The following is a 12,734-nucleotide window of genomic DNA, read 5'->3' on the forward strand; positions in this document are numbered from 1 at the left end:
TCCTTCCTTCCTTCCTTCCTTCCTTCCTTCCTTCCTTCCTTCCTTCCTTCCTTCCTTCCTTCCCTCCTTCCTTCATTCCTTCCTTCTTTTCTTCCTCACTTCTTTCCTTCCTTCCTTCTTTTCTTCCTCCCTTGCTTCCTTCCTTCATTCCTTCCTCCCTTCCTTTCCTTCTTCCTTCCTTCCTTCCACTTTTAACTTTCCTTTTGTATTATTAGGGGATTTAAACTCACAATTTTCTACATGGGAAAGTTCATTGGGAAGAAGAAAGGAAAATAAATTGAGATGCCTAAGATTTTTTAAGAAACAGAAGACATCAATAAAAACATGACTTGAAAAAAAAAAGAAACAAAATAAGCGAAGGTCACATTTATGCTCTGATTAAAGCATTGGATGGAAAAAAATTGTGAAGGACTAGTGATAAAAGGTTTCATCTAAAATTAAAATGATACTCATAATTCTAATGACTCACATTTATACATTGCTTTCACTAAAACTGCTCTCTCCTAATTCACCAATGATTTTTAATTGCTAAATCCAATGACCTTTTTTTAAAAACAATCCTTATTATCCTGATAGCTCTATCTCTAAGTCTCCTGACAATCAGTCTTATCTGGTTTTCCTCTTAACACTCTTACTGTTACTCCTCTGAATTATTTGGTCAATTCTAATCCATATTATGCTCTTTAAATACAGGTGTTTCATATAGTTCTTTCCTAGGCCCTCTTTTGTTTTAGCTTTCTTACTACCTCACTGGGTGATCTCATCAGTTACCATGGATTCAAGTATGGTTTCCATGCTGATCATTCCTAAATCTAACTCTCCTATAAGAAACTCTCTGCTGACTTTCAGTACCTCATCTCCTACTGACTTTCAGACATCTTGATCTAAATGCCCAATAGGCATCTTATACTAAATATGTCCAAAATAAAGATAAATTATTTATTTCCCCTTATTTTATTCCAATCAGTATTAATTAGTTCACTGTGACTTAGTAGGGCTAATGATGGTCATCAATCATCAGTGATACACTCATCAAGTAACTTACATTTAGTCAATTTAGTCATTTAAGAATTGTACGAGGGGCGGCCAGGTAGCACAGAGAGTAAGAGCACCAGTTCCAGTGTCGGGATGACCTGGAGATAGAATCCCAGTCTCAGACACTTAGCACCCACCCAGAAACACCTAGCTGTATAACCTTGAGCAAGTTACTTAACCCCAATTGCTTAGGGGTGGCCAGGTAGCACAGCGAGTAAGAGCACCGGCTCCAGTGTCAGGATGACCTGGGGATCAAATCTGGGCTCAGATACTCAGCACCACACCCAGAAATAAATGGCTGTGTAATCTTGAGCAAGTTACTTAACCCCGATTGCTTAAAAAAAAATTGTACGAGAAAAACATCTATTAATTCATATTTTATGATAGATGTTTTATATTAGTCCTAATTTAAAATCTATAAATTCTCTGTTGTCTATCTCAACTCAGCCCCTCTCTCTTCCTCTCTTCTCTTCTCTCCTCTTCTTTCCCCTACCCTTAGAGGATCATGTTCTGCCCAAAGAGCATGGGTGGGATTTCTTAAAATGAAACAGAAAGTTCCTCAACTTATTTTAATATTTCTAGATCAGCTTACCTTGTCTGACATGAGGATAGATGCATCTTATTACTACTTAGTGGAGAAGACCCTTACTTTGTCCATTCTGTGACCCCCATGATGATACATTATTTCTGGCCCTCCTGAAGGGTCAAAATCAGGGTCTATCAATCAATGAGAGTCAACATTTTACTTTGTCTCTTCTGTGTGTCTGGGAATCATGGTCTTTGAAAGTAAGACCCTATAGAAAGGGAGTATATCAAATCATGAGGAAGATATGAGGTCCCATTCATTGAAAGGGTTTGGTCCCTTCAATAAATGGTCATTGGTTCAGGTCTCTGCCTCACTGTTCTTTTCTTGAAGATTGCATAATTTTGTTACCCACAAAATAGAATTCATTCTCTTTCCCCCTAAATTCCTCTCTCTCATAGACATATACTTTCCCTATTACTATAGAGGGCAAAATCACCTCAGTCCCTTGAGCTTGAAACCTAGGGTCATCCTCTACTGAAGAGTAGAGATACTCCTCAGTATCTCTAACCCCTCATATCCATAACATATTTTCTATAAGTTTTTTGAGATAACATGCTCTCTTGATTCTTTTCCAAAGTGACTGGTCCTTCCCTGACTCCTTTGTTGGGTCTTCACCCATATCACATCCTTTAGTCATAGCTAATCAACAAGATTCTGTCCTGGGACCTCTTCTCTTTTGCTTTACTTGGGGATCTCCTGGGCCTGTTGTCAAGGTCTGTCAATATCATCTTTGCAGTAACTCTTAAATATTCCCCTTATCTCCTCTGACACTGCTGCCACATTATTACGGGCCTTCGTCACCTCATGCCTGGATTACTGCAATAATTGTTGCACTCTTGTTGAGTCTGATTAACTCAGGTATCTCCCCATTCCAATTCATCAACAAAAAGATAATCAGTCACTAAGGAAATTTTCCTAGAATTCATAGCTGATCCTGTCACCTCTCTATTCAATAAACTCCATGTGTTCCCCATAACCTCCAGGATCAAATATAAAAGCAACTGTTTGATATTCAAACTCATTTTCTTTCTTTCTTTCTTTTTTAAAGCAATCAGTGTAACTTGCTCAAGGTTACACGGCCAGTTATTTTGTGTGGGTGTTAAGTATCTGATCCCAGGTCCCCTGACTCTGGGGCTGGCACTCTTACTCACTGCACCACCTGGCTGCCCCGCAAACTCATTTTCTTATACTACTTCTGGATACATATTCTTAAGTCCAATAACACTGCCTCCTGAATATTTCATGAAGGAGAAATGTCATTTCTAAACTGTGGGAAATTTTTCTTTCTGGCCCCCATACCCAGAATGGTGTCCCTCTGCATTTCTGCCTATTGTCTTCCCTGGCTTCAGGTTCTAACCAGAATCCTGTCTTGCACAGGAAGCCTTTCCTAACCCCTTCTCATACTAGTTCTTTCCCTATGTTAATAATTTCCTGTTAACTTCCTTAGCTTTCTTTTAAATTACCTCTAACACTCACCTAAATTCTCCCCAAAACATCTTAAATTTATTACCTTGCTTATTTTAATTATTTTCTATTTATCCCACATATAGCTCCTTTTGTGTGCATTTATTTGTATATTTTCCCCCACTCATTAGGCTTAATCTCTAACCCTTCATCTCCCATGTGAACTACCATCTATCTATGACCTCTGTCACCATGGCCTCTTCTTTCCAAGTCAATAATGCATCATCAATAGAGTGTTGAAGATGGCTTTTCATTGTTGTTTAGCTGTTTTCAGTCATGTCTGATTTTGTGGGGCTTACCTGACAAAGATATTGGAGTGATTTGCCCTTTCCTTTTCCAGCTCATTTTACAGATGAAGAAATTGAGGCAAACAGGGTTAATTGAATTGCTATAACTTACAATCATTATCTGAGAATGTATTTGAACTCACATCTTCCTAATTACAGGTCTGGCACCCTTTCTACTGCACCATCTATCCTCACCGAGGATAACTTTGGAAAAAGAGACTTATTTCATGTCTGTGTCCAACAGACAGTTGATATATAAAGGAGAATTCAAGGTAACACTAAGGAAAAAAGTAGAAGGTTTACAGAACTCTTTCAAATGTAAAACTAATCTGTTTAATCTCAGTGACAGAATAGAAGTAAAAGTCTCTGTCAAGATTGATAATGTCATACCACTCATATTCTTCCTGTATTACACAGACTACTACATTTTCAAGGTTTAGAATAACCATAGAAGTTGGCATAAAGACTTTATTCAACTTTCTGTAATACATTGTAAGCCTTCTGCAACCATCTATCTTTTTCACTAGTCACATAGTGATATTATGTAAAGCGCAGTTTCTGACTCTTTCCCTTAGAACCTGACCAGGCTTATCTGCTCCTCAGTTTTCTGACATAACTAGAAGGGTTTGGGACATCTCATATCTACTACCATTGGTTCAAATTTCCATAGCTTTTTTTACCTCCATATGAGGGTGACAGTGAATATTCCCCCAATTATTTTACTTTTAAGTAGATTTTACAATGAAAATATGGGGGAAATTGCATGTAAAAATATCCTCCACTACATGAGGGTATACTATTCCCTATACTCCCCTCAGTCTTGGTGGAGCAAAAGTTCATTCTTAGCACAAATCATACATAATATTGTTTTTCTTTATCACATTCGTACTTAGATGTGGCATGATGTCTGGATAAATCCTTATTGCAATTACTTCTGAGTTGGATCCTCAAGTTTAATATTATTCTTTGCTCCCCATAGCATCAACCCCTCACTGTCTGGGAACCCAGACTTCAGAATACCAATATACCAGGCCACACTCTTTTTTTTACAACTTAAGAAATGGTAGGCTTCAACCCACTCATTTTGAATGGAAAAATTTTTAAAGCAGCAGCAAAGGCCATTTTTCTTGAGGCCATATGCCTTCATATGTTAGTGAGCAGAGGCCATGAGCTAAGTACTATAATGCAAAGCAGAGCAGTCAAGTTCACTGAGACCAGAGAGACATCTTAGCTACTTTTGACTCATTTTTTTCAGATGTTTCAAATTCAGACTACAAAAACAATTTTAAAAAATTCCTCCTAATCACATAGTTAAGCAATCTAAACCTATTTATAGAATTTCTACACATGCTCCATAGTCTTTCCAAGATACTTTTATTCCATCATTATTCCCACAGAAGCACAATCCCTAACCTCATTTATGTGGAGAAATTACATCAGCAAAGTACATTGATGTACCCTGTTACATGTACTAATCCACTGTTAATCTTATAAAAGGAATTTGTAGAGTGAAATTGTAGAGCCTCTTTCATCTTCATTAAAAGGGAATTATGCCCACCTTACCAAAAGCCTAATGTTGTTTAACAATTTGGGGATGGTTCATCCTACTCTGTGGCAGGTAATGGAGGCTCGTACAAGTTCAAGCACAACATGAGCACCATTGACTTAAATAAGACAAAGATGGTGGTGGTATGGGCACCTTCCTCAGCCACTTGGTACAGACACCATATAATCTTTTAGATTCAAATCCAATCTAGTCATCCACACAGGACATCTAACAGTTATTACTAACCCTTCTCTAACCCACCTGGACCAGCTCACTCTCCACTATACTTGAGACCTAGACCTCAAATCAGTTCTTTTAGAATCCAAGCCCCAATCTTGGGCAAAATTAATCTTTATAGTTTTAGATTTATCAAACTAGGGCTCAGCCCAGTTTATTGATGACTGCATATTTTCAAACTTGCCCCTTTAGCACAATTTATCTTTTTTATTTCTTCAGATTCCAGAAACATATCATTCAGTCATCCACCTAGTTCATTTACATCTTCTGCTTGCCACTACAATAAGAAGAATCTACTAAAATAAAGGCTATTATGGCAATTTGAAGACTGTGGGGAAGAATTCAATGTTTCATATATACAGAAAGATACTACTTAACCCAATGATTTATAAAACTATTTTTACACAATCCTCAAAACAGCTCACTTGTATCTCATATGATTTCAATGATATAGACTTGATTGGCTAATATTAACCTCATTTTATACATGAAGAAAATATGTATGACAGCGGGGAAATATTTTTTTCTTGAAGACCAAAAGTTTTAAAGTGTCAGAAATGAGAGGGAGGTGATAACACATAATCATTGAACATGTAGTAATGAAAAACCATTTTATTGTATTATGTTATGGAACTTCTTGTTTCATTCCATTAATTAAAAATAAAATAAAAAATCAACAAAAATGACATTGACTTAATGGTTATGTAGAATAACAGTAAAATCATGCTTTTTCTCATGTAAACTTGAGTGGATCATTTCACCTTTTAGAACCTCATTTTCCTAATCTACAAGTGCATAAACTAAACTGGGTGGTCTCTAAGGTGTTTTCACAATCAATTGATCTTCCTTTAATAGCATTTGACACACCTGGAATTAACCTGTTGAGAGGAACTAAAAAGATACTGGTCCCAATTGCAGACCTGAGAATAAGGAAAAGTAGTCCAATTGACAGTATAATTTGACTAAGCCTGGGGGTAGCATAGGCATAGGATCTCAAAGGAGACCAGTCTAATTTTGAGTGGTTAATTTTAAATGAAAGATGATAAGGTTAGAAAAGAATGCTCTAGGACTTTCAAGAAGATAACTGAAGGACAAGCAGTGCCTATGCCTAGGCCCTAGTCCATAACAATAAAACAAGAAAAAGTTAAAATAAAGTAATAAAACCCATAACAAGAAGAAAATGGCCAATCCTTCCTCGTACAGTGTAAAGTCATACAGAAAAACAGAATGTCTTCACTATTGGCTTTGTCAGTCACTGACTACTCCTGACCTCACTTGATGGGATGAAACACTTGGATGCACACTGCTAAGAGAATACAAAAGATATATACAAAATTTAAAGATAATACAAAATTAAGTATTTTTTCTCTCTCTCTTTTTCTGTAGAACATCTGCTTCATGGAAATTTTCCAGAAATTTGCAAGACTAGGCATATATTCCACTCTATTGCTGAACTTGATGTGACCTATATAAATTAATGGGAGGAGTATACTGGAAAGAAACCAAGCAACTTTAGAAAAGTCCGTTTCTTTTTCCCCATGTGGATCAACTAAAGAGAAAAAGAGGTTCTTTCAGTGTCCCTTTTGCTTTAGATTGACTTATGTTTATATTCTTATCTTCTATATCAACAGTTGACCAAAGATTGAAGTTCATTTCAAAGTGCATGAAATGTTGTAGGTAATGTCAATGTTCCTACCGCTTAATGGCAGGTTTCATTGATTTCACCTTAGAATGGTGGTATGAATGACAGGAATAGGTAGTTTAAAGAAGAGAGGGCCAGCTGTATATGTGCTGATCAGACCATAAATTTCTGCATTGAATATCTCAAATAAATTCTAAAGTATATAGTAAATTGGCAGAAACATTTAAATCTGAGATATTTCCTTAGAGAAGTTGTTAAAGGATGTGAAAAGTTTTGAAAAGAAGAAATTTGAAATATTAGCAAACATATCTTATGTTCTATATCACCAATGTTAAAAGAGATTTAAAAAACATTCTTGAGGTCAACTTTGTATCTGTCTAATTGACAACCATTAAAAAGGGATATAATCCATTTGGAGTAGATATTGGAATATATCTTTAATAGATTTGGATTTATAGACATAGATATAGAGAGGTGGATGATTGATAGAGTGATGGTTTGTACATAGTAAGTTCTTAGCAAAGACTTGCTGATTAGAAAAGATTTAAGATTGTGTTACTTTTTTCTTCTTTTATATCTATGGCTTAGACAGTGTTTGGGTAATAGAAAACACTTATTAGATTTATTTTTTGTTTATTCTTTTATACATCTCATTCATTATAAGAACATTCCTCATGACCATTCAGTGAAATAGGAAATGCATTTATTTTTCTAAACATGTTACAAGAAGAAAAGCTGACCTGAAAGTATCTGAATCAATATTTGGATATAGTTCAAAAAATCAAGTCCAGTACATTTTCCAATTATACATATATAATGTCTAAAACAAATCTCTAATCACAGTTTTCAAGCCACCTCATCATTATTATCCCCTTAGCTTTAGGCTCACTCCTCTCTCTCATTCTTTCCATATTTTTTACATTAGACAAATAAATTTGTTTTAAGGGACATCTCAAAGGATATAGAGAATACCCTATTGGAATTTAGAAAGACCTGGATTTAAATCCTACCCCTTATATTTATTAGCTCTCTGAACAAGTCATCTAACATCACAGTTTGTATTCCTTCTTGCTATTTAGCACATTTCTTGCTGTGTGTGTCCCTCTGTCTTATATTCTGAGTATTTCAGCTCTTTCTTCTTGTAGAAAGGAACATAGAAGTAGTGTGAAAAGACTGGTTCTATGGGAAGCAGTGGAAGAATCAAATGGACTTATGGTAAAAAAAAAAATCTTCCTGGCTATTTCTTGCTCCTCCTTATTAGGACCTGTCATTGGGGTAATGTTCCCTGATTCATAAAGGGTGAGACAATTATGTTAAGAAGTGGGTGGTTGAAAGTCCCTATTAGTTACAGGAAACAAAATGAAAAAAACATCATTGGCCTTTAGGAGTTGGAGCTCAACAATTTTTGAGTTTATGACCCTTTTATATGCAGTGTGAGATGTCCCAGCTATTGAATTTGTGAGTCTTTGTCTAACAATTGACCTTACTGGACTCGTGCACGGGATTTCTATTTGGACAATTCATTGTATTTCATGCATTATTGTTTTTATACTATGTCCATGAGGAGGTGCCATCAGGACTAAACATCTGATTTTTAAATTTTTTTTTTGTTTCCTGTATTTTGAGTAGTCTATACAGTATCTGTAAGCTTCCTGTGTCTGGAAAACATTGCATTACAAAAGAAATGCTTTACTATATTATGCTTTATTATATTTATTAATTCTATGGAAAAAATAAATACTGTGCACAATATTCAAACATTACACACACACACACACACACACACACACACACACACACCATGGGGAATTAACTTCAATATTCAAAGCCAAATGAGTAGGGTTCAATAAAATAAAACAAACCCAGAGAAGCAGAAGGGTTTTGATAGTAAGAGTGGAAACAGACCTAACTTAGACTGAGTAAATCAATAATATATAACAAAGATAGGAAGTTGGTTCTGACACCCAGGGAGAAGCAAAGGTGGTGTATACAAATGTTTCCACTTTCTAATAACCATAAAGAGATTAAAGCTTCTCCAACACTTATCCTCTTTGGAATCAAGCATCAGAACTGACAATATGTATCAGTTTAACTCCTTATCCTTCCAACTGAATTGGATCATTTCAGTGACTAGCACTGTCACCTGATAGTTAAGCATAAAGTTGGTATAATATTGGTCCTATCTACTTCATGTTTGATGTGAGACTCAGATGTAATGCATTGAATCAATTTTTAAGCTTTAAAAACTTTTTGAAATGCCAATTATTTTTAATTTAAGCATTTTCTATGAACAATACACAGCTCAGAGATCTTGTTCTCAAGGAGATTAAGACTGGAAAAGGAGGAAAAAACAATAAACCTTCCCACAAGTGTCTCAGTCATTACTTGAAGTGCTTTCATTGGGGTTGGAAAAACTCTGCCTCTTTCCTTCAACTTTTCATTACAGCATTGAAGTTTGAATGGAAATTTCATGTACTCCAGCAACTCTTCCCTGAGTTCATATATCACTTGACAACATGTGTTTATACCAAGGTATACCCATAGGTCCTGGTATAGCTACAGATCTTGGATAGTACTTGCATATACTATACCATACGCATAGGTTTTCTATTCATTCATTTATTCAATGATTCTACAAACATTTATCAGAAGTACCTTAAATATGCAATGACATACAATGGTAGAGGAGAAAGGAAATAGTCATTGGTTTGATCCCTCCTCTACTGACTGGCATGGGAGAAGGGGTATGAGATGCTGTGGCACCATTGGTGGTTGAAGGGCTCGATGATCTCTTACCTGGAGCCAGTAAAACCTGAGAGTCCATGGCCATACCATTACTTATGTCCCTATGGTGTCTACAGTTTTTAAGTGAAGGAAATTGCATATAATTATAACCTTGTAAGCTTCAGGAGAAAGCACTCTCAACCATATGGGAGCTAGATTCTTTGCTCAGATTCTCAGAAAGCTGAATTGTGATGATTGAAGTACTATGCTAGTTGCTTGACCTATCCAAGTGGTAGCAAAGATATGGACTCATATATCCATCAAGGATGCTACATTTGGAAATAAAATAGATGAGGTTAATGTTTTTAATTTGAGCCAATCTCCCTTGGGACTGAAGTAGTATTGAGAAGAATGTGCCTCAAGGTACTGGTGTGTGGGAGGGGTGATGTTTATATTTTTGTACTTAGCTAACTTTCAAAGTCAATGACTGTAAAAGGAGAAATAAATAGAAAAGACACAGAGAATGATGGAGACAGAGAAGGAAAGAAAGTCACAGAGAAAAATGCAGAGAGATTTCTCAAATAACTAAGATTACTAGCTTCTTATTTATATTTTTATTGTATTTGTTTTAAAATTCTTTGATATTTTGTACTTTTATTAGACTGGAAGAACCTTTAGGATAAAGATTGAAACTAACCAGAAACTCACATTTCATGTTCAGATTTTTAGACCAGAGGAAAAAAAGTAGGTGGATTCTAATACTTGTCTACCAATGTTTTTTATAGCTTTATCATGAAAGAAAGGGATTAACCTTATTCTTCTTTCACCAAATGGCAGCAAAAGTACCAAATGTCATAATTTGTAGAAGGGCCAATTTCAGTCCAAGGTTATGACCAATTTCCTAAGAAATTAGAGTTATTTAAAACTTGAATGGTCCATGTAATAAAATAGTGGTTTCCTCATCATTTACACTGGCATGAAAGACAGATAAATGATATTCTTGCTCAAGTACAAATGGGGTTTTATGATCTCTGTGGTCTCTTCTAAGTCTGATATTCTGTGCAAGTGGTGTCAAATTCAGCCATATTCTAAAATTATCATATTTCTTAACCTTGTTTAAAATCTAAAAATGCTGCTTCAGCCTCATAAAACAATTCTAATTTTCTTTACCAATGTCACTGGGGCATTCAAGAACTGTCTCAATTGAGGCATTCTCCCACCATCTGCTCCTGGGAAGCCATATAGATGTTAGATCTTGTAAATTGTTCATCATGCCAGGGGCTGCCAAGGCAATCAATAGGGATTTGCAGAGATAACAGATTATCTGTCAGAAAATTCCATGTGTTAACTATTTTTCTCTATCACATTTTCTGAACTAATTAAATATTTAAGCTAATCAGATGTTGAGAATTTTTAAATACAACTTGTGAACAATATCTCCTAATATTTTCTTGCTGGTGTTTCACAGCTTCCTATCCCTCACTCACTGGGAGTAAAGCCATAATTTCTAAAGAAAATGATCATAAAAATGCTGATAGTTTAGAATAGGTTGCATTTCAGAGCATCTGGAAAGGTTGATGGATGTGACAACTGACATATTAGGTCATCATGAAGAAATTAATTAGTCTGGATACAAAGAATTATTTCCCCATTTGAGAGCAACCTGTAAAGAATATGTTGCTATCCTCTGTGTAAAGAAACAGATGTGCTGCTCCTGGGTCTCAGAAAGTTATCTCAGATGTAAAAAAGCTTTTCCCTGTAGATAACTTCTATTTAATATCTTATGATCTTTAAAAATCACTTCTCTTTTCTAGGACTGTTTACTCTTTTGTAAACAGAAGAGATAGCACACTATCTCAGGACTTTGCTCCATTTTAATGGTTGTCATGTATGCTATGTCTAGAATGCTCTCTCTCCTCACATCTGCCTCCTAGAAAGACTCAACTTAAATCCCACCTTCTGCAACTTCTCCCACTCCCACAAGCCCAGTGCCTTCCGTCTGAAATTCTATCTAGTTTAAACTGTATATATCTTTCATGTATGTGTGTGATAAGTTTTTGTTGCATTCCCAGATCACCTGCAATAGAGACAGGCATGTGTGAGACACTTAATGCTTACTTTTGGGAGATAGTAGAACTGACAAGGATTTGGACATTCTTTGCTGCCCTCCTTCCCCACATGATTTGGGAGCACACTCTTTCCTCTGGCTACATCTTTAAAACTACTTGACTGAGATAATCTCTCTTTCTATTTCCAATATCATCTAGGGGGTAAAAGACTTGTTCACTCACTAGAGGTAACAACATGCAGAAATTTGAGAAGTTTCTGGTTGCTAACTTCCCTTTATGACATATAGACCTGAATAAGGCTTAAGGATTTGCTCTGTTTTATTTGTCCTTTTCAGTTCTAGGTTTTGGGAGTCTGTTACCCAGGAGTTTAAAGTACATGGCATTTGCTACCATAATTCAAGACCAGATGTGGCATCTGTTTGTTCTTGGTCCTCATTCACTCTCAAAGAGGACCAATAACATCTGGAGGATGATGTCTTGACTTGCAAGTGAATCGGATTAAACAAGGAAGGGCAGTACATAGTCATCAGCCTCACTCTCTCTTCTACAGTCATCAGAGTTCAGTGGCAAGACATTGGTCAAGACAATTTGTGATGGCCCTGATATAGTGGGAGATCTTACCTTTTTCAAGCTAAGCTCTTTCTGAGGTCTCAGTGGGTCTGAGGCAAGGCCCATTCAATAATTAAAGGCTAGGTAAGAATTGAGGTTTAAAAAATGGCCTAATTTGTCTTCACAAATGAATCAGTCTGGGAGGGGGAGACCCTCAGAGTTTCTGGCCAGAACAGAAACAATGCAATTTATACTCACACCTGAGCCATCAAAAGTCTAACAATAAGCAAGAGAGATTTGGGCTGGGACTTATTACTGAAGCCAGAATGATTTGGGTTTAAAGGCATAATCAAGTAACTACAGTTGAATCACAATGGGTTTAATTGCTGCTGTAATAGTAATAAAATTTGAAGATCCCTTGTATTACTAAAATCAGAGGTACTTAGCATCTAGTTTCAAATTAAGCCTTTGTTAAAGAAACAGAAGGTATGAACCCCTGTTTCTAATGTAACAGGAAGGGGCTGAACAGGAAACCCCTGTTGCTGACTTGACAGGAAGGGGCTGAATAGGGAGGCGCAATACTGCATATAAGGAA

General features: G+C 36.1%; 1 long non-coding RNA gene across 1 annotated transcript in view; it reads left to right on the forward strand.

Annotated features, from left to right (window-relative positions):
• The window catches only part of LOC138159625 (uncharacterized), a 19,162-nt gene extending 9,706 nt beyond the window's left edge, over positions 1-9,456 (forward strand). The window contains exons 2-3 of the long non-coding RNA XR_011167929.1: positions 3,532-3,644; positions 6,542-9,456. This is a non-coding gene — a long non-coding RNA (uncharacterized lncRNA). The remainder of the gene's footprint in view (positions 1-3,531; positions 3,645-6,541) is intronic.
• Positions 9,457-12,734: the final 3,278 nt, after the last annotated feature.

This window comes from Petaurus breviceps, unplaced genomic scaffold (genome assembly GCF_028583685.1).
Source record: "Petaurus breviceps papuanus isolate PSGF00001 unplaced genomic scaffold, PetGlider_PUasm1.0 176, whole genome shotgun sequence".
NCBI lineage: Eukaryota > Metazoa > Chordata > Mammalia > Diprotodontia > Petauridae > Petaurus > Petaurus breviceps.